Source organism: Colobus angolensis, unplaced genomic scaffold (assembly GCF_000951035.1).
Source record: "Colobus angolensis palliatus isolate OR3802 unplaced genomic scaffold, Cang.pa_1.0 Scaffold19, whole genome shotgun sequence".
NCBI lineage: Eukaryota > Metazoa > Chordata > Mammalia > Primates > Cercopithecidae > Colobus > Colobus angolensis.
Window position 1 is genome coordinate 9,411,874 of NW_012115043.1, and position 20,209 is coordinate 9,432,082.

At 44.7% G+C, this 20,209-nt stretch overlaps 1 pseudogene across 1 annotated transcript; it reads right to left on the reverse strand.

The window, feature by feature from the left end:
- Positions 1-4,691: 4,691 nt before the first annotated feature.
- Positions 4,692-5,125, reverse strand: LOC105510585 (annotated as a pseudogene). The gene has a single exon (XR_001001578.1). The product of XR_001001578.1 is annotated as a 60S ribosomal protein L36 pseudogene (transcript).
- Between the last annotated feature and the right edge of the window lie 15,084 nt (positions 5,126-20,209).

The window sequence follows — 20,209 nt, forward strand, 5'->3', positions numbered from 1 at the left end:
TCTTCCCAGTTACCCCTTTACCCTTACAGTAGCAAAATAAGACCCCTATCTAATGAGCGAGACAGGTGCAGATGAGGTGAACATCACTGTCATCTAAAAACAGGCCACAAAATTAAAAAAAAAAAATTTATGGGATTAAAAATAAAGTTATGGGAAAAAAAGTTATGGGGTAATAAAAGTTATGGGTGGGATTAAAGAAGTTATGAAAAAAGTTGTAAGAAAAAAGTTATGAAAATAGTTATGGAAAAAAGTTATGGAAAAGTTATAGAAAATAAGTTATGGGATTAAAAAATAGTCACGGATAAAAATTCAAAAAATAAAAAATAAAAAGCAGGCTACTGTCAGCAAAGCCTGGAGAAGTGGGCCTGGAGACTCTGCCCCTACCATGTCCCTAGCACCCCTTCCCAGTCACCCTTTTACCCTTAGAGTAGCAAGACAAGCCCCCTGTCTAATGGGGTGAGACACACAAGTGCAGACCCTTTGCGGCCTTGGCCAGGGCTGAGTCCTTAAATTTGTGGATGATGATGATTGTTATTTAAGAGCTAGAGGCTCAGAGTTTATTTCTTTCGAGGAAGCCTCATGGCCTCTCTGATGGCCTTAATGTCACCAAAGTAATTTTTCCCTCATGGGGGCTCCCATTTTACTCAGAGAGGCAGCTGAGGCAGGGCAATGGAGCTAATGTAGACCAGGTGAGGGCACGAGTTGCTGGAGGTGGGTCCCCTTCCTCAGTGTACATATTGTATCTGTGCAACATTTTGTATATTCTGGGGGTAGGGCTGCCCCCGGTGTCATACATAGTGGAGGCTGGAGTTGGCACATGGGGAGGAGTTTCTAATAATTATTTGTGGCTGGGAAACTTATTTGATAGCATATGGCAGAGGAAGGAGGCAGGGATGGGGTTGTGGCTCCATGGTGATGAGACTCCTGTTTATTTTGCTTTTTATTTAGGAATAAATAGCTTTTGGTCATACTGCTCAGCCTGGTGTGTTCCTATTTCCTTCGCTGGCTCCTGGAGTTTGTGCCACTGAATGGGGAGCGCCAGAGTGTCTGAACATGTCCAACTGGGCTGGTGGGGACCTTCCAGGCCTGTTACTTGTATGCTGCCTGGTGACACCTGGGGGATTCCACGGGGACTGCCGTGGTGCCTGTGGGGCACAGTCCAGCCCTGACAGCTAACAGGCTCAGAAGCCTGATCTACCGGTGGCTGGGAAGGCAGGTACCAGCACCCAAGGGCACTGACTTCCATCTAGCCCAGGCGTCTTCCATTCCATCCTCCTCCCTCCCTTGTCTGTCTGTGCCTGGTGGCCTGTTTTTTCTGTCCCTCCAGAGTGCCAGCTGCCCCGCAGGCTTCCTCCAGGCTGAGTTAATGGCCCTGCGCCCTTGTGGTGAGAACTAGCTTCACAGGATGAGCCAGCTAAGCTCCAGGAGCTTTCCAGGAAAAGTGTGCCTTGGAAAGGATGTGGCCTTTTCACTACTCCCAACAACACTCTCTTAATAATGGCTTGGCCCTTCCCCTCCTCTGAGTTCCACAGAAAATGCAGCTAGCAGAGGACACATTTCCCGTCATTCAGAATGGGTTTGATTATCAGCCAAGGGACAGAAGGACTGGTAGAGACTGTCAGGCCACATGGCTGCCTGCACAGTACACCCATGCTTGGCAGGGGACTGAAGGGATGGCGGGAGCTGGCTGTCCACAGGCCAGGCATGACAAGGAGGCCTCACTGGAGGTGGCACACTTTGGAGGGGCAATGTTCCTGTTGGCTACTGAACTCTTCCTTTGGGCAATAAGTTGAATGTCAAAATGAGGAACTATGGGTCATTTTACCTTGACGTGATATACCTGGCTCCTTGCCAAAGGACACCTTACTTTTGATTTTGCTAAGGGAAGAGGAGACAAAACATGAAGGCACTTGTTGACTAAAAGTAAGTCTTGCAAAATGCTTCAGCATGGAAAAGAGAAATGGAAAAACTAGAAAATAAATCATACTTCCCAGAAGCTCAAGAGAAAATGTCCCCTCTTTCCATATGGCCCACAGATGCCAACCATGGGAGAGGGTGGCATGTTTAAAAACAGGCAGAATAAGAACCTATTCACAAGCCAAAGATTTGGAAGTGACATTAGCTACCCCTCTCCAGATACAGGGGAAAGTACAGATCCTTGGAAACCCTAGACCTCAGTCTCTATTACTAGATTCTCTTTTGAGCAGCAGCTTGGAAAGGCAAAGATGGGGAAGATTTTTAACTTCACTTCCTATGAATTATGCAGCTTCTTGCTAAGCATGGCTGAGAGTTTATTTGGGCACGAGAGATTATGTGCAGGAACCTAAGAGGAGCCTGCTCTGAAGAATGCTGTCAGCATCAAAAGGGGCGGAGGAGGAGATGGAATACAACACCCAAACTCCACAGACTCCAGAGCACATCTTGGGAGAGGTTCCAAATGTGGGCCCTAGTGATGCCATCTGCAGCAGAGAGAGCAAGTTCCAAAGAAGATAAGACAAGGTACCATAATTCGGTGGTGAAATATATCAGATTTTGATAATAGTATTTAACTCTGTGGGTATTAATTTCATTAATATGTATTATTTCAGGAAAAGTGGATAAAATCTAATAATCTCTTCCACAATATGTGTATATAAGTGAGTGAGGATGCTGCAACTGCCTACCTAGCAATCCTAAATTATCCAACTAGCACTCAGGGGAGCTGTAAACTTTAAGGGTCTATATATTTAGCCACTACTCAGGTCACTGGGCTCCCTAGCCCAAGTATAGTTTCAGCCAATCTGGCAGCATGGACCCAAATTTGGGGTGATCAAAATCAGTCTTCCTCTGATATATACACATAATACCCCAGCCACCCCAGCCTTGCACCCAACTACAGCCCAACTTACAAGTTCATTATCGTGATCCCTGCCCTTTGGAGAGCATCACATAATTCACAACAAGTAGCTGATTGAAGAGCAGGGAGTTGGTTTCATTCATCTTTTTCCTCTTTATTTTTAGCCTACTGCATGGTATGGTCAGGCTCTGAACACCTATTTATTATGGAATAAAGGAGAAAGGGGAGAAGAGGGAGAGAGTTGGAAGACAGCTAAAATATGCTTGTGTCTAAACAATGAAAAGGAGAGAGAATACTGCAAGATGACTCTTTCCCCTCTTGAAGCCCTCTTACTAACTTCATGCCTGTTTCTTTCCATATTCTTGCCCTTATCCTTCTTCCAGTGACCCATTCTCTCTCCACTTTTGATGTCACTGATCTTTTCCTGTTTGGGGCCTTATTTCTACCCCTATTTGCTTGCAAGACTATCTACCTTTCTTTTTCTCATTCTCTGTGTATCTCATCTGTTTGTCTGATTTTTACAAATTTGATCTCTTATTCTGTCATCTGATAACTTTTTTCTTTTAAGAAGGAATGGCGGGGCCTCAGGAGAGCCAACCGGTAAAAGAGTAGATAAGAGAAAGAGCATCATCTAATGTTTCCCACAGGGGCAGGGCCCATTCATCCCTGCTCCCCATGCTTTGTCCCAGTAGGTCAGAAGTGGTCAGTCAAGGGTGTCCTATATCTCATCTCTCTCTGGGCTCCTTTGAGTTGTCCTCTTGACCTACTACCTACTGTTACCATCAACATGGAAGCTAACCCTTTCAGGCACTACCCAGTTTCTGTTGTTAACTGATCTACCTCAAAGAGGCAGCCCCAGTCCCTAATTTTGAACAGCAGTGAAGACATACATTCTACAAAAGTCAAGAGAACTCCGTGTTTTTCCCACAGTTTGCTTCCCCAGAAACTGACACCTGAGAACTCCATATACCCAAACCTAGTCTTGGTTCGGAGGTTTCTAGGCAACTTCCTAACACATGCACAGAGGCTACCTCTAAGGGGTGAATCCTAGTTTCATCTCCCAAGTCCAGCTTCACCCTAAGATCAGCTCCACTAACTCTAAAGAACCTATGGTACAGGAGCTATTTCTCATTCATCTTAGAACAATGGGTTCTCTGTTTGAATAATAAAATAACTTCCCTAAAGGCATTAAAATTTAAGTTTATTTTCTAAAGCATTATAATACATAGAAAAGTTTAGGGAAGAAGCAGTTGCTTGCTGTACAGAATGAATCTATTGGTGTCATATCTAAGAAAAACCATTGTCAAATCCAAAGTCATGAAGATTTACCTCTATGTTTTCTTCTAAAAGTTTTATGGTTTTAGCTCTTATATTTAGATCATTGATCCATTTTGAGTTCATTGTGTATATAGTGTAAGGTAAGAGTTCAACTTCATTCTTTTGCTTGTGGCGGTCTAGTTGTCCAAGCACCATTTGTTGAAAATACTATTCTTTCAAATGGTCTTGGTATCCTTGTTGAAAATCAGTTGACCCTACTTGTATGGCTTTTATCCTGGACTCTCAATTCTATTCCATTGATTTATATGTCAATCTTGTGCTAGTACCACACTGTTCTGATTACTGTGGCTTTGTAGTAAGTTTGAAATCAGGAAGTGTTTGAATTCCACTTTTATTCCTCTTTTTCAAGATTTGTTCTATTTGAGGCCCATTTGCAATTCCATATGAATTTTGGGATGAGCTTTTCCAGTTCTGCAAAACAGATCATTGGGGTTTTGATAGGGATTGCATTGAATTTTATTTATAGATTCTTTAGGATTTTAAAAATATATATTGGGCATTATTGCTATCTTAAAAATTTTTTTTGTGTGTGTGTGTCAAGCTGTTCTTTATTTCAGGGAGAAGCCAGGGGAAGGGGCTCAGTCTTTCTTGGCAGCAGCTTTCCTCATAGCGGCTAACAGGTTGCTCAGCTCCTCCCGCTTCCTCTTGGCGCGGATGTGCGTCCCCACCCTTTTCTTGATAAACTTGAGGGCCCGTTTGTCCTTGGAGACCTTTAGTATCTCCATGGCGCGCCGCTCGTACGGGGCAAAGCCACACACCTCCCGAATCATGTCCCGCACGAACTTGGTGTGTTTAGTCAGACGCCCGCGGCGGCGGCTGTGCCTGGGCTTGCTCACGTTCTTGGTCACCTTGTGGCCCTTGTTGAGGCCCACGGCCATAGGGTAGCGTAGAGCCATGGCTACTGCTCTCCAATGGCGGCCGTGGCGGAAGGGCTGGCGCCGCGCGGAACTCTGCTATCTTAAAAATATTAAGTCTTCCAGTCCATAAATATGGAATGCTTTTCCATTTATTGGTGTCTTTAATTTCTTTTAGCAATGTTTTGTAGTTTTCTGTGTAAAAATCTTGCACTGCATTGGTTAATTTTATTCCTAAGTATTTTATTATTTTTGAAATAATTACAAATGAAATTCTTTTCTTAATTTTCTTTTTGGGTTGTCTATTGCTAACGTATAGAAATGTAACTGATTTTCTGCCTCATACCCTGACTCTCCTGAGTTAATTTCTTAGCTCTAATAATTTTATTTGTAGATTCTTTAGGATTTTTGTATATATATATAGAATCATGTCATCTGTGAATGGTTTTACTTCTTCCTTTTCAATTTGGATGCACTCTCTTTTTCTTGTCTAATTGCTCTGGCTAGAAGTTCTAGTACAATGTTGAATAGCACTGGTGAAAGTGGGCACCCTTGTCTTGTTCCTGATCTTAGAAAAATATTTCAGTCTTTTACTACTGAGTATGATGTTAACTGTGGTTTTTAAAAAATGAATACCTTTTTATCATGTTGAAGAAGTTCCCTTCTACTAGTCATAGTTTTATGAGTGTTTTTATCACTAAAGGGTATTGGAGCTTGTCAAATGCTTTTCCTGCATCAATTGAAATGATCATGTGGGGCCAGGCACAGTGGCTCATGCCTGTAATCCCACCATTTTGGGAGGCCAAAGCAGGTGAATTGCCTGAGCTCAGGAGTTTGAGACTGGCCTGGCCAACATGGCAAAACCCTGTCTCTACTAAAAGTACAAAAATTAGCTGGGCGTGGTGGTGCGTGCCTGTAGTCCTAACTACTTGGGAGGCTGAGGCCAGAGAATTGCTTGAACCCCGGAGACAGAGGTTGCAGTGAGCTGAGATCATGCTGCTGCACTCTAGCCTGGGTAACAGAATGAGACCCTGTCTCAAAGAAAAGAAAATGAAAAAAGATCACGTAGACTTTTTCTCTTCATTCTATTAATGCGATTGGTATATTATATTATTACATTGATTGATTTTTGTACGTTGAACCACTCTTGCATTCCTGGAATAAATTTCTGTATTCTGTTATTATGCTTTACTGTTCCATCTTTTACATATTTTCTCCTGTCATATTTATTTCCTGCTATATGTGTACATATTATCTCCACATTTGTCTTTTTCCACACTTGTCACTCTTGATTACTATTTTGTGTCTCTTTTATTGCTTGCATATTTGGCTGATTTTCCTAGATAAGCACATTATATTTCACTGTCGCAGGCAGACTAGAACCAACTCAGCAATGGAGGGCAGAAGGACTCAAGGCAAAGTATAGTAGTTAACCAGTTACAGAGGCAGAACACACTAGCGTAAGTCAAGATGAGGTTGCAATGTCTATTTGTCTCATGCCACAATACCTGTGAATCAAGAATGCTGACCTCCCTGGAATCTTCTTAAGATTCTGCCCTAGAGAATAGGGAAAAGAGCTACCATCCTTAGGGTCTTGATAAGAACTATTGAGAGGCTCCTTGACCAATGGGAGCATGTCTCTGTGACAGCATTTTGGGAATTTAAGCAGCATCAGGAAAGCCACACTTTGTTAAAGAGATAAGTAAACTAAACCCTGCTAATAATGCATTTGAGTATACCAGCTTCATATCCTTAGGTGAAGAGCCTGGACCTTCTTAAACATTAAACACTCTGGGATATAAATGATCAGATCTTTATGTCTGCATGAGTAAGTTGTGAGAAGAAGGAGAGACAGAAGAGGAAGGTCAGAGGTACAGGGGAAGAGGTTCTTTAAAAAGGGCAAAACATGCACAAAATGTAGGTCGAGAGAACTATAAACAAACTTCCCCATTGTACAAACGAGCCCAGGGTGAATTCTGAGAGGGGGATCTAAGCAAACAGTGAATTTGCCTTCTACAATTAGGATGCGAATTCCCCTTAAAAAAGGTGGATGCTCAGACATGCCTAGCACAAGTCACAAGACACAGGATTCAGAAAAGACACTAGAAAAATCTCTCTTCCAAGTGATGCTTAGTTTTCTGGTTCTAGCTATGCTACATTAAGGCTTTCCCAATCTCCGTCAGCAGGGGAAGGAGTATAAGGCATTGTTGCGAGTCTGAATTCCTGATGTGCAGCCCCCAGCTCTAAACCTTTCAACATAAACCCATCAAGGAGTGTGTTTCTGGTCCCAATCCTGGATCCCACAGATTTGACTGCTATGAGGTCTCCCTGTCCCTTATTTTTTTCCCTAAAATCTGATTTTGGTCTTACTGCAAACCCTTGAATTCTCATAAGATAGATGTATCAGGGAAATTCTAACTCCTAAACCTAAACAAAATAACTGTAAAAAATACCAGAAGAATTGTATTTCAATCAAGTTTTCCTATTTTAAATTGCTATCATGTATTTATTTTTTATTTTTTAACTTTGAAGTTCAAGGGTACGTGTGCAAGTTTGTTACATAGGTAAACTTGTGTTGTGGGGGTTTGTTGTACAGATTTTTTTTTTTTTTGTCAGCCAGATATGAAGCCTAGAACCCATATACCCATATTGCGGATCCTCTCCCTCCTTCTACCCCAACCCGCCAGTAGGCTTCAGTATGTGTTGTTCTTCTGTATGTATCTATGTATTTTCATCATTTAGCTCCCACTTGTGAGAACATGTGGTGTTAGGTTTTCTGTTCCTGCATTAGTTTGCTAAGGATAGTGGCCTCCAGCTCCATCCATGTTCCTGCAAAGGGCATGATCTCATTCTTTTTTATGGCTGCATAGTATTCCATGGTGTATATACATGTACCACATTTTCTTGATTTAGTCTATCACTGGTGGGCATTTAGATTGATTCCATGTCTTTGCTATTGTGAATAGTGCTGCAATGAACATGTGCGTGCATGTATCTATAACAGAATGATTTAGAGTCCTCTGGGTATATACCCAGTGATGGCATTGCTGGATCAAATGGTATATCTGTCTTTAGGTCTTTGAGGAATTGCCACACTGTCTTCCACAATGGTTGAACTAATTTACACTCCCACCAATAGTGTATAAGCATTCTTTTCTCTACAACCTTTCCAGCGTCTCTTATTTTTTGACTTTTTCCTAATAGCCATTAAATTGCCTTTAACTCCTAATTTCTAGCCATTTCTTGTCTGATTTTAGGTGACAGAGCTGCTGACAATTAGATTTGCCCCAAGGATGACTCCAGTGATAAATGCCATAATGGCTCCGTCTTTGCCCAGCCATTTTGCCAACCAGGAGAATGAACATTCATCCCTCCAGGGACAGGTAGGGAAACCAGTAGGAATCCCACTCCATCAGTGTGATCTTCAGGTGGGAAGTGGAGCGGTTGAGTCCCTGCACTGCAGGTGGAGGCTCACCTCCAGAGCTCATCATGGGGGAATAGCCTAGCCTTAAAAAAACTATTCATACAGTTTTCAAGCTTGTTTAATGTCAGTATGATTCTAGATCCTTCTGGATGATTGATATTGGAGATGCAGTAGAAAAGGATAGCCCTGAGTACCAAAGAGGTGGGAAGAGGGTACTGCAAGAATACAGTCCCCCATTTCACAAGCTGATCTTCTGATTTTTATTGACTGATTGATTGATTGAAATGGGGTCTTGCTCTGTTGCCCAGGCTGGAGTGCAGTGGCACAATCATAGCCCATTGGAGTCTCAACTCCCTGGGCTCAAGCAATCCTTTTGTGTCAGCCTCCCAAGTCCCCAGGCTGCTCTCAAAGTCCTGGGGTGAAGCAATCCTCCTACCTCAGCCTCCCAAAGTGCTAGGATGGCAGGCGTGAGCCACCGAGCCCAGCCCTATACTGAGGACACTGAGAGGAGGCTCCCAGTCATACAGGGCAGAAGCTACCAACCAGAGGAATCCCACCCTAAGGCAGCCAGGTCCAAGATCTGTTTCTATCAGGTCATGGAGAGACTGTGAGTTTAGGAGTAGGGGTGAGGTTGAGTGGTGTCAGGTTTCAGAAGTAACTCTAAGACTTTTCTCCATTTTAAGTCTGCTTGGGAGCATTTCTGTTCATTTTCCTACAGCAAAGCCACTCAGCAGCACCTACACTGTTTCAGGTCACTTAAATGGTACCCAAGGTCAGGGCTGGATTTTAACTTTTTAACTGGATTAGAAAGGAAGGCTAGTTGGGAGCACATCAGCTAGTACTCACCAGAAGCAACTTGTGCAGGAAAGAGTTAACATAGTAGGCTTGAGACTGCTATCCTTGAAAAGGATACCTTGGCTGCTATCTGGGAACTTGGGTTTAGGGTTCCACACTTTTAGGGGTTGAGCTGAGTGGGAGAGAAGAAGGAGAAAAACAATTTTCTATTGTTTGGTCCTAATATATCCTTGTCTCTTTCCATTTCCGCTCCTTTCAGACACACGCCTTAAACTACTTTTCTCATATCTCATTTTTGTTCTCTCAGAATTATAGAAAGAGATTCTTTCTAAAGAAGCTCACCAATTGTACCAGAGATGCCTATATAGTCTGTTTGAATGACTCTATTGGGCTATATTTTCTGTTTGAATGACTGTCTTCCAGTTGATAGCAGTGCTCTTCTTGTCTGCTCATTTCTGATGCTATGAGTTTTGATTTGTGTCTTCACTGCCTTCTTTTAATCTCTTTTTCAGATTCATCTCTCCCCTTTCCCTCTGCTATGGTATCGATCTACATTTTTTGTTTGTTTCTGTATTTGTCTCTGACATAATCTCAGCACTTGAATGTTTGTGTGTCTTCCTTTCAGAGCTAAATGCATTCAAAGACATCTTTTCTAGGGACGCCTGGAGAAAAAAGCCGCCTGAGTACATGAGCAGAACTACTTCAATCATCTATTTGTGATCAGAGAACAACTTTGTTGTTGTTGTTGTTTCCGGGCTCCAGTGGGTCAGAAATGATTAGATAGTACTCATGTTTGTCAAAATCTGTGCCCTGGCCTGGCTGCCTGCAGGCTCTCCTAGATTCTATCAACAAAGACACACTAACATCCTTCAACAAAAAGCTATCAAGAAGTGGTTTCAATACATGTGTGGAGAAAACACAAGTAAGACGACAACAACAACAACAAAACCCCAAAATTTTAAAAACCAGAAAAAAATAGAAAAAGATGTTTTCAAGCCCCACAGCTGACCACTACTAAGAGTCAATATTTCCAAAGCCCACTATTTTGATAAAATACTTGGAAGCTCCCTGGCCTCTCCTTTTTGACCGGACTCTTTGGCAGCTGAGACACAGCCAATGGTATTAAAACAAAGCAACAGTGACCTTCCTCCCCACCTCCTACCCTTGCTGCAAAGGCAGAGCCCAGTACCCTAATACACACGTGCGACTGACTCAGCCCCAAAAGGTTGTCCATCACTCCTGGCAGTGTTTCCAGGGCTTCCAGACAGGGCTCCAAGGCTTCCAGGGAGGGTTTCTCCAAGGATTTCAGCAGGGGCTCCAAGACTTCCTTTGAGAGGTTTTAGACAGTTTATGTTAAGATTTCAAGGAGTCCCTTGCAGGAACTATGAGACTTATCAAGGTTTCCAAATTTCTACTTATGGGCCCCGATGGAGGCCATAGATTTATTCTGCGGGCTTTTAGATATTTTGGGCAGCAGCTTCTAGCACTGTCTTCTTCTTCAAGGTCTTGGGGACTAGCTGATCATTATTAATCAGGGAGGCTTCTAGAGGATCCTGTCAGCATATGCTTTCCTCAGCCACCTCTTTTCATTCAGTCATTCAGCAGACATTTAAAGGGTACTATATTCTAGGCATTGGGCTGGGTCAAACTTATGCACACAGCATCAGCCTCAAAGAGCTCACAGACATGGCTGCTCCCAGGACTCTCCTGCTGGAGGGGGCTGCCACCATCTATTGCTGTCTTCAGCTCCCACAAGGCCCTCATCTATAAAGCCTTGCTTCCCTGCCAGGTGGAACAGCTCAGGGTTCATCTTTCAGTTCTGTGACTGTGCAGCAGTTAGTCTTAGAGTCCCCACTGGCAATTTTGTTCCAAGATCTTTCAAGAAGTTTACTAAAACCTCCTGTGGAGCAGCACTAGGAGACTAAATCTCTGTCACCCCACCAGTGACAATTCTCAGGCTCTCTGGCCCTTGTTTGGCTACACTCTTTTTTTTTTTTTTTGAGACGGAGTCTCGCTCTGTCACCCAGGCTGGAGTGCAGTGGCGCGATCTCGGCTCACTGCAAGCTCCACCTCCTGGGTTCACACCATTCTCCTGTCTCAGCTTCCCAGGTAACTGGGACTACAGGTGCCTGCCACCACGCCCAGCTAATTTTTTGTATTTTTAGTAGAGACGGGGTTTCACTGTGTTAGCCAGGATGGTCTCGATCTCCTGACCTCGTGATCCACCCGCCTCGGCCTCCCAAAGTGCTGGGATTACAGGAGTGAGCCACCATGCCCAGCCTTGGCTACACTCTTGAGGCAATGGTAGGGACCCTCAAAGACCAAGAGTCTGAAAAGATCTTTTAGCCCTAATGCCAATCCCACCCAGCCACACTTTGCTAACAAAGTAGTCACACTTTCCAAGACTTTTCAAATTTATTCCTGCAAATCAAATTCCATAAGCCACAACTGAATAGGAATATATTCTTTAATGAAACACACCTGGAGTGGATTTGCCACTCTCTAGTAAGTCAGAGAAGCCCTGATGGGGTTTTGGAAAGTACATGACATCACACTGGGTACCAGGAGAGGCCATGCCTAGAAAAAGGAGCAATAATAATAACAGCTACATTGATAGCTGTGCAACAGATAACTGTTGAAGCAGTCTACAGATATTTTCTAGGGAACTCATTTTACCTGCCCAACGTCCCTATGAAGTAGATACTATTGTTTCATCCTCACTTTACACTTAAGAAACGGAGAAACTGAGATTGTAAGTAACTTGTTCAATGTCACATAGCTGGTATAATAGCAAGGCTTGAACCCTGGCAGTCTGGCCAGAGACTCTGAGCTCTAATGCCTGCACCTCTCCAAGGTGACTGGAAATGTCTCTTACAATACTTCCATTTCCTGTCAGCTTTCTTTTTTTTCTTCCTTTCAAATAATCTTCCATGATACTGGTTCAGCTACTGAAGACCACTTTTGGTCCTGGAGAGAAGGAACAGGAGGGCTTATTGTTCCTTCCCTCAGTGTTCCTGAAACAAAATTTTCTCTCTACTTTTCCACCCCTGGCCCATTTAGTCAACCCTTCTAATTGGGCCTTACTCTGTTTCCCCCTCTCAAAATATGAATCCTTGCAGACATCTTTCTTCCCTTCTCTCGAAGCTGAGAATGGAGGGAGAGAGGACTGGTCTGCCAAGGGAGCCAACCGTAAGGTCAGAGAAGGGAGCCCCTGGGTGCTCAGCGGGGTCTGAGCCTCAGTGTCTGAATCTGCCTGTGTGACTCTGGCATCTTGGGGGGCTCTCTGACACCCTCTCCCTTGCCCTCTCCTGTTAGATCCTTTGTCTTTCATGGCTCTTTTCTCTGTTACTGTCTCCTGGCCTGTTTGTCTCCCCACCCATCTGCCCACCATCCACGTCCACCTTTTTGCTGCTGGAGTTGCTTTTTGGGGCCTGGCTTTCCTTCTTTCACCATCTCCTTGTCTCTGGACTCTTCTCAGTTTACTCTTTCTGGCTGTATCTTGCTGAGGAAGTGTCTGTGTCTGATTCTTGCCTATTTTTTTCCTAGAAGGATAAAAGGGGAAAGGAGCTTATGACCCCAGGATAAAATCCATTCTTTTGTAACATGGTGTAAAGGCCCTTGCATCTGTCTTCACTTCTACTCTTGCCACTGCTGCCCTGTAAGGCAGTGCTGCAGCCATAAGGAACTTGATTTTTTCCCTAAATGTGCTCCACCCCTCACAGGTACTGTTCCCTCCACTGGAAGGACTTTGCCACCCCAAACCTGCTATTCAGCTAACTCCCACTCATTTTCAAGCCTCAGACACAGCTTCCTCTAGGAAAACAGCCCCTGGCCCAGGTGTGTCTTGCACGTGCTTCCAGCCCACATTGCTGTGAAAGCGATGGTCATGTGTATTGAATTTGCTGTGAAAGCGATGGTCATGTGTATTGAATTTGCCTATTTACTTACTGTGTCTTCCCCATTGCACTTTGCTCTTTGAAGGCAAAGAATGACCTTCCTTCAAGAGAGCATAGTGAGAAGACTGCTTTTGGCATCATTCCCTATCAACTGTTCTCTCCCCACATCATCCTCTGAAATGTTGGTTCTTTTCTGCCTGATTTGGGGATTCTACAAGCCCAAATACTAATGCTTCCTCCTCCAAGTCCCAAGAAACACCCTTGAGGGTATTTCTTCTAAAACTTCTCATGTCAGTCTATTTTTTTAAATCATGGAAGAAGGTGAGATTGAGTAGGAGTTTCATGGGGGTCCTTCCGATAACCATTTTGGTGGCTCCACTTACAGGCAGGAAACTTAGATAAAATCAATCACATATCGATAACCCTTACCCATGTTCAATATAAACTTCAAGCATTTTTCAAAGGGAGGCATAATATCTCATTCACAAAAAATTTGTTGAAATGTTTCTTTCATGTATATCTACATATGTGTATATATGTGTGTGTATGTATGTGTGTATACATGTGTACATATTAGTGACCTACAGATAGCTCTACAAAAGGAGGCTTTATTCATATATAAGCATAGGATAGGGATGTAGAATGAGTCCTGGATGACAGCACCTTGAACCTGGCTTTTCTGGCTGCCTCTGAGAAATTGTGAGTTAGGGCCATGGGCTGGGTTCTGAGAGGACCTAATCAGTTCCAAGCACCTTAAAATCCAAGCTGTGAAGTTTATATATTCTTCTAAAGAAAAATGTCTCCTTTAGTAGTGGTAGCCAAAGAAAAACTACATTTTTGCCTGGCAGAAGTAATAGCCTATTATCGCACCTGTAGTACCTCCTTGTTGAATGAATAGTTGAACGTTGCCCAGCCAATTCATATGTCATTGTTTCCTTGCGTGTTCCCCAATCCTAGAGAGGGCTTGAGCCTTTGATATGCTTTGGATGTTTGTCCCCCTCAAATCTCACATTGAAATGTGCTCCTCAATGTTGGATATGTGGTCTAGCAGGATGTGTTTCGGTCATGGAGTCAGAATCCTCATGAATGGCTTGGTGCTGTCCTCCCACTCCGAGTTCATGTGAGATCTGGTTGTTGAAAAGAGCCTGGCACCTCCTCCCTCTCTCTTGCTCACACTCTCACCATGTGCTATGCTGGCTCCTCCTGAGCCTTCCACCATGAGTAAAAGCTTCCTGAGGCTATCACCAGAAGCAGATGCTGGCAGCATGATTCTTGTACAGTCTGCATAACTGTGAGCCAAATAAACCTCTTTTCTCTATTAATTACTGAGTCTCAGGTATTTCTTCATAGCAACACAAATTGACTAACACAGCCCTGTACTTGTTCATGAACTGACTAACACAGCCCTGTACTTTTTCAAGTTTCTATTGCTGGCTTCACCACCACCAACTAGAGCCTCCAGCAGGGCTCACCCTGCCCTGGTCTCTCTCCTGGCAAAGTCAGCTTCCCACAGCTGATCCTATACCAGTTCTCCAGGCAGACAAAAGCTCAGAATTACCCTCTCCGTTCTGCACACAGCAGTGCCCAGGACAGTCCTGTGCTTTAAGCCCTTCTTCATGCAGTAGCTCTCTTGAGGAATTTATGCAACATTGGCGAGATAAGACTCTCACAGCAGTCTCCCTTTCAATGATTTTGTTAGCTGTTTTAGACATTTACATTGAAATTCTAAGATTATTTTGTCGAATTTTGAAACAACAAACAAAAGGGATCCTTTAGAAGGTATTTTTAGATCTCCCACTGAATTGCGATACAGAGAGAGAGAGAGAGAGAGACAGGGTCTTGCTCTGTCACCCAGGATGGAGTGCAGTGGTGCAATCACAACTCACTATAACCTTGAACTCCTGGGCTCAAGTGATTTGTTCCACCCCAGCCTCCAAAGTAGTTAATTTTTTTAAGTAAATTTTGTTTCTTTTTGTAGAGACAGGATCTCACTGTGTTGCGCAGGTCGATCTCACACTCATGGCCTCAAGCGATTTTCCAACCTCGGCTTCCCAAAGTTCTGGGATTATAGGCGTGAGCCACCCTCCCTAGCCTGAGTTGTGTTTTTAAAATCAAGGTTCTCTTTGCATGTCTAGTAGTTTTTGCTTATTAAAACACATAGGTGCTGGATTGTGTAGTGTGTCTGTTTTTTACATAATTTATTCAGTCTAGCCTAATAAAATACTGCTACTACTATTTCTGCGTGTGTGTGTGTGTATTTGGATTTGTCAGCTACTTTATTTTCAACTCCTTTGGAAGCATTTTGTTTTAAGTATATTTCTTGTTCAACAATATATTAAATAACATATGGGAAAAAACAAAACCCAATAATGTAGTCTCTTTTAATTGAAAAATTCAACCCATTGACATTTCGTAAAATAATTGTTATACTCCCTTTTATTTTTTCATCTTATTTTATGTTTACCATTTATTTAACTATATCTTTTTTAAAAATTTTCCTTCTTTTCCACATATTCTTCTGTGTCCCCTGTTGATTTAGAAATTCTACTCGATTTTCCCATTCTGCTCATAATTACCTCCCAGTTTGTAACACTCATGATCAGACACATATTTCTTTACTAGTAAATAAAAAGGCATATTCCTCTACATGCCCCCTGCCGCACACACACAAATTTCACAATAGTCACAGAGAGACACATGTCCCATGTTTATGTCCAGCTACTCAGGCACACCTGGTTGGGGGCCAAACAAGCATAGTGGGCTCAGACCTGAGAATGGGACTCCAGGGGCCCAAAGTCCCTGTCTCCATTGATAGGCTAGCTCTGACAATCCCCAGTTACTAATAGTCAGAACCTCATTTTTAAAGCTAGAGCTGTCTCAGACTTAATATACCTGTCATCAGACCTCTCAGAAAAGGTCAGATGGGGACAGATTTGGGAGTGAGAGGATAAAGGGGTGCCCCAGGGCATGGGGGAGAAGGGTATAAGAAATAGTGAAATGTGCCCAAGAGAAGTTGAGGGATGATGTTTGACTGTAGGGCCACTCTGCCTGGTAGGAGTATCCCTCAGCAGGTACAGAAGCTCTCCAACGCCAAAGCCTGGTGAGGTGCTGTGTCCTGGACATACATGGGAGAAGAGAAAAGGCAAGATAGAGAAGAGTGACCTGAAGGGTCACAGCAGGGAAAGGAGGAGAGGGCGGGGTGGGGGATATGGTCGGCATGGAGGGTGGATGAAGGGCCCCTGCTATAGAGACAGGGCTTTAGGCAGAGGTCCCAGACAGACTGGGCTTCCAGACTGGGGCCTTCTTCTTGTGGAGGAGGTAGGATTTGGACTAGGGAGGAGCGGACAGTAGCCTGGGGTCTTGAGAGTCAAGTATTTCCTCTTAGGGAGTGTAGAAGCACGTGGAGACAGGTCAGAATGGGATTGGGAATGGGAGGGCCTCTTATATTTGGCCCTCAGCTGGGCACTCCTTAGGAGGTTGGGTCACAGCCTGAGCAAGACCCTCCATGCCCTCTGGGTGAAGGTGGACTCCAGCTCTGGACAGACTCCTCCAGAGACCTGGGACCCTGGACCCCAGCACACCTGAATGGGCTGTAAGGGTCAGGAGCACCCATCCTTCCTCACAGTCTGCAAAGAGCCCTTTGGAAAGGAAAACATCTTGGCTCCACTCCCTCAAACTTGAGTCCAGGAAGAGTCCAGGAATCAGAAGAGAATAGGACTTGTACTAAAGTGAGCTAGAGGCATCCGGGCTGGATGCTGGTGGAAAAGCAGGAGGAGCACAGCTAGCTCTCATTAGCTGAGCACTGACCTCGACAGGTGCTGTGATGGATGGTCATCCTTACAAGTTATGTCATCACTAATGTGGAGATGAAAAACCAGAGGCTCTGAATTTAGATTGCTTTCCCAGGGTCGCACACCTAATAGGTGGGAGAGCTTACACAAAAGCTGTCTCTTTCTGATTTCAAAGCCGAATGTCTCAACTTCTACACCCTCCACAATTATTCTGAATACTTTGGCAGCCTTCATTTGGAGTCTGGCCTTACACTTATTATTGAATGGGAAAGGTTACCAAGGAAAGAACAGAATAGAGAGGACTGAAGAGAATAAGGGTGTGGGGGGGCCCTTTGTGACTCTGGGCAGTGTCTCCCAGTTCACTTCTATACCTGCTTTCCTCACACACACACAAATGTGCAGCTTTGGCTGATCCCTCGGTTGGAGAGGTATTAAATAATCAGGTTCCTCTGCCTCCCAAACCATGGAAGAACCCCCACCGACCCTGTCCACATCAGTTCCCCTCAGCTTCCCCTAAGCTTCCATGCCTCTCTTGCTTTCTGTCAGAACTGCACTGTGTGGAAAAGGCCTGCGGGCATCAGGAGGGGCCCCAGAAGAGCAGACAGACTTAATTAGATTGTCAAAGGGCTTGGTCTGTTCTTCCCCGTTTCCACAATCACTTCATGTCTCTGCCCACCTTAAAATTAAAAATAAATTTAAAAATCTGGGCTGGGCGCAGTGGCTCACGCCTGTCATCCCAGCACTTTGGGAGTCCGAGGCTGGCGCATCACTTGAGGTCAGGAGTTCAAGACCAGCCTGGCTAACAGGGCAAAACCCCGTCTCTACTAAAAATACGAGAATTAGCCAGGTGTGGTGGTGGTGGGCACCTGTAATCCCAGCTACGTGGGAGGCTGAGGCAGGAGAATTGCTTGAACCTGGCAGGCGGAGGTTGCAGTGAGCGGAGATCACACCACTGCACTCCAGCCTGGGCGACAGAGCGAGACTTTATCTCAAAAACAAAAACAAAAACAAAAAAAACCTACTATGCGAAAAATACAAAAAAAAAAAACAATGCAAAACCCTCATGTCATCTATCACACATAAACTGTCACCATTTGGTCATATCTCTCCCTCTGCCCTGCGAAAGGATAAGTATAAGAAACAAAGTTTAATTGTTGCCTTGTTGGGTGATTATAAAACTAGTGAAGTTTTTGTAAATAACTTGTTAAGTTGTGTAGTATATGTTGTGTCTACTGGTTAAGTCATTGAAGTGTTCAGAGGACTCTACTTTGTGATTGTAATTTAAATAATGTAGGGATATTTATAATTAAACGAGGAATTAATGACTAGATGTTCAATTAAAAATGCGTTTAGAGATAGTATCAGATGTGTGAGTATAATAAATTGAGCAGAAAACAATACAAATAGTGGTGAGTATGGCTTCCTGGTGCAAAAAAGCCTTTGGACCTGTGAGAGTTTCAACATAAACGCTAAGAGGCAGGAGAGATACAGCAGAGAAGACATGAGAAAGACCTAAGAGGCGCTAGAAGCAAGGGGGCGACACGCAACCGGATGCCCCAGGCGCTTCAGAACAAGCTGCCTCCTGGGGAGGCGGCAGGAGAGCCAAGTGGGCTCAGCCTCGGATGGCTGAGGGGACACCTAGAGGGTTCCAAGCAGGGGCAGGACAGGCCCGGTAGCAGGACCTCTTGAGTAGGGGGAGAGGGACAGGGAGATGGCTTTACTTCCGAGGAGCGCTGCGCGGGGAGAGACCGGCACCCCGGCCATGGTGACCCAGGAGAGTGACACTGTCCAAAGTCACCGGAAGACATGCGACTGGAAGGGGGACAGGGGAGGAGGGTCCCGGTAACAGTGTGCCTCGCTGGGCCCAGGCTCGGACGAATCTCAGGGCATCCGTGCGCCCGTGTTTATACCCTACGGCCGTCCGTGCGTGGAGCTGGGGGCCACCGCCGAAGTCCCCCAGGCAGGGCAGGGGAGAGCAGGGCAGGGCGCCCGGGGCTGGGGCTCCTCCCTGCACCCCGCCACGGAGAAGGGGCTTAGGGCGCCGGGCTCCCCTGACTCAGCGCCCAGCGGGGGCCCTGGCGCAGCCGCGGAAAGTCCGTTAGCCCCGGACGCCCCTGGCGGCAGGCGCGGGAGACCCCTCTGGCAGCCGTTAAAGGGCGTTGCGTTCCCGCCCCGCCTCCACCTTCCGTTAGGGTTGGATGGTGGGGCTGGTTTTTATTTAGCAGGGGCCCCCGTGCAGGAGGACGCCCACTGGAGCTCTGGAGAGTGGGACATCCCCAAACCTAAACTGTTAACTGAGACCTGGAACTGTAGCAGAGTCATCTATTCTTCCTCTTCTACTTCTCTTTTTTTTTTTTCTGAGACGGAGTTTGCTTCTTGTTGCCCAGGCTGGAGTACAGTGGCGCCATCTCAGCTGACTGCAACCTCCGCCTCCCCCATTCAAGTGATTCTCCTGCCTCAGCCTCCCGAGTAGCTGGGGTTACAGGCATGCGCCACCACGCCTGGCTAATTTTTTTTGTATTTTTATTAGAGACAGGGTTTCACTATGTTGGTCAGGCGAATCGTATATTCTTGTGGTGATAGTGGCCTTAGGAAAAACAAACAAACAAAAAACCTCTTATTGGATGACGTGAGGTAGAAGCTGCAGAAGCCTTGTTAAATAGTGCATCTGGCCTGTGGGGCGGCTTTTGGATAAACCCCTAGAAAATGTGAAAACTCTGTCACGGGAAGAAGGGGCTGTACAGTGGATGTTAAGTTGGGTGAAGTTTACGGTTCCATCCGTAAATACTGAGCTTCAGCTGCCAACCTCGCAAGCCACTTTTCTTCAGCTCAAAGCTGAGGATTTTGGATCAGATTTTCTGATGAAAGGGGAGCAGACATGCTTCCTGCTCTTTAAGCGATCTCCCTGGGATCCTAGTCATCCATCTAGTAAAGTTAAGAACCCGTCAGTGTTCCACCGACCCAGCCTTTTTGTGCCCAATTCACAGATTCTGCCAAGTGAGACAAGCCTAGGGGCTTCTACCACACACGACATACCTGTTTTCTTTCTATTCCTTTCTTTTCCGTATCAAAGTCCTCTCAGGCTCTCATAATGATACAAACATGGATTTTTACCATCCTCTATGAGACAGGAAAGACAATTCTTGAAATGACTTTTAAGTCACTTTGATGTCATTAGATAAGTCATTTAACAAGCGTGTTATTAAGTTTAAAAAATTAAAAGACTATGGCCTTTGGTGACTTCCCTCCCTGGTGGGGCACTATACTTTGCTCTC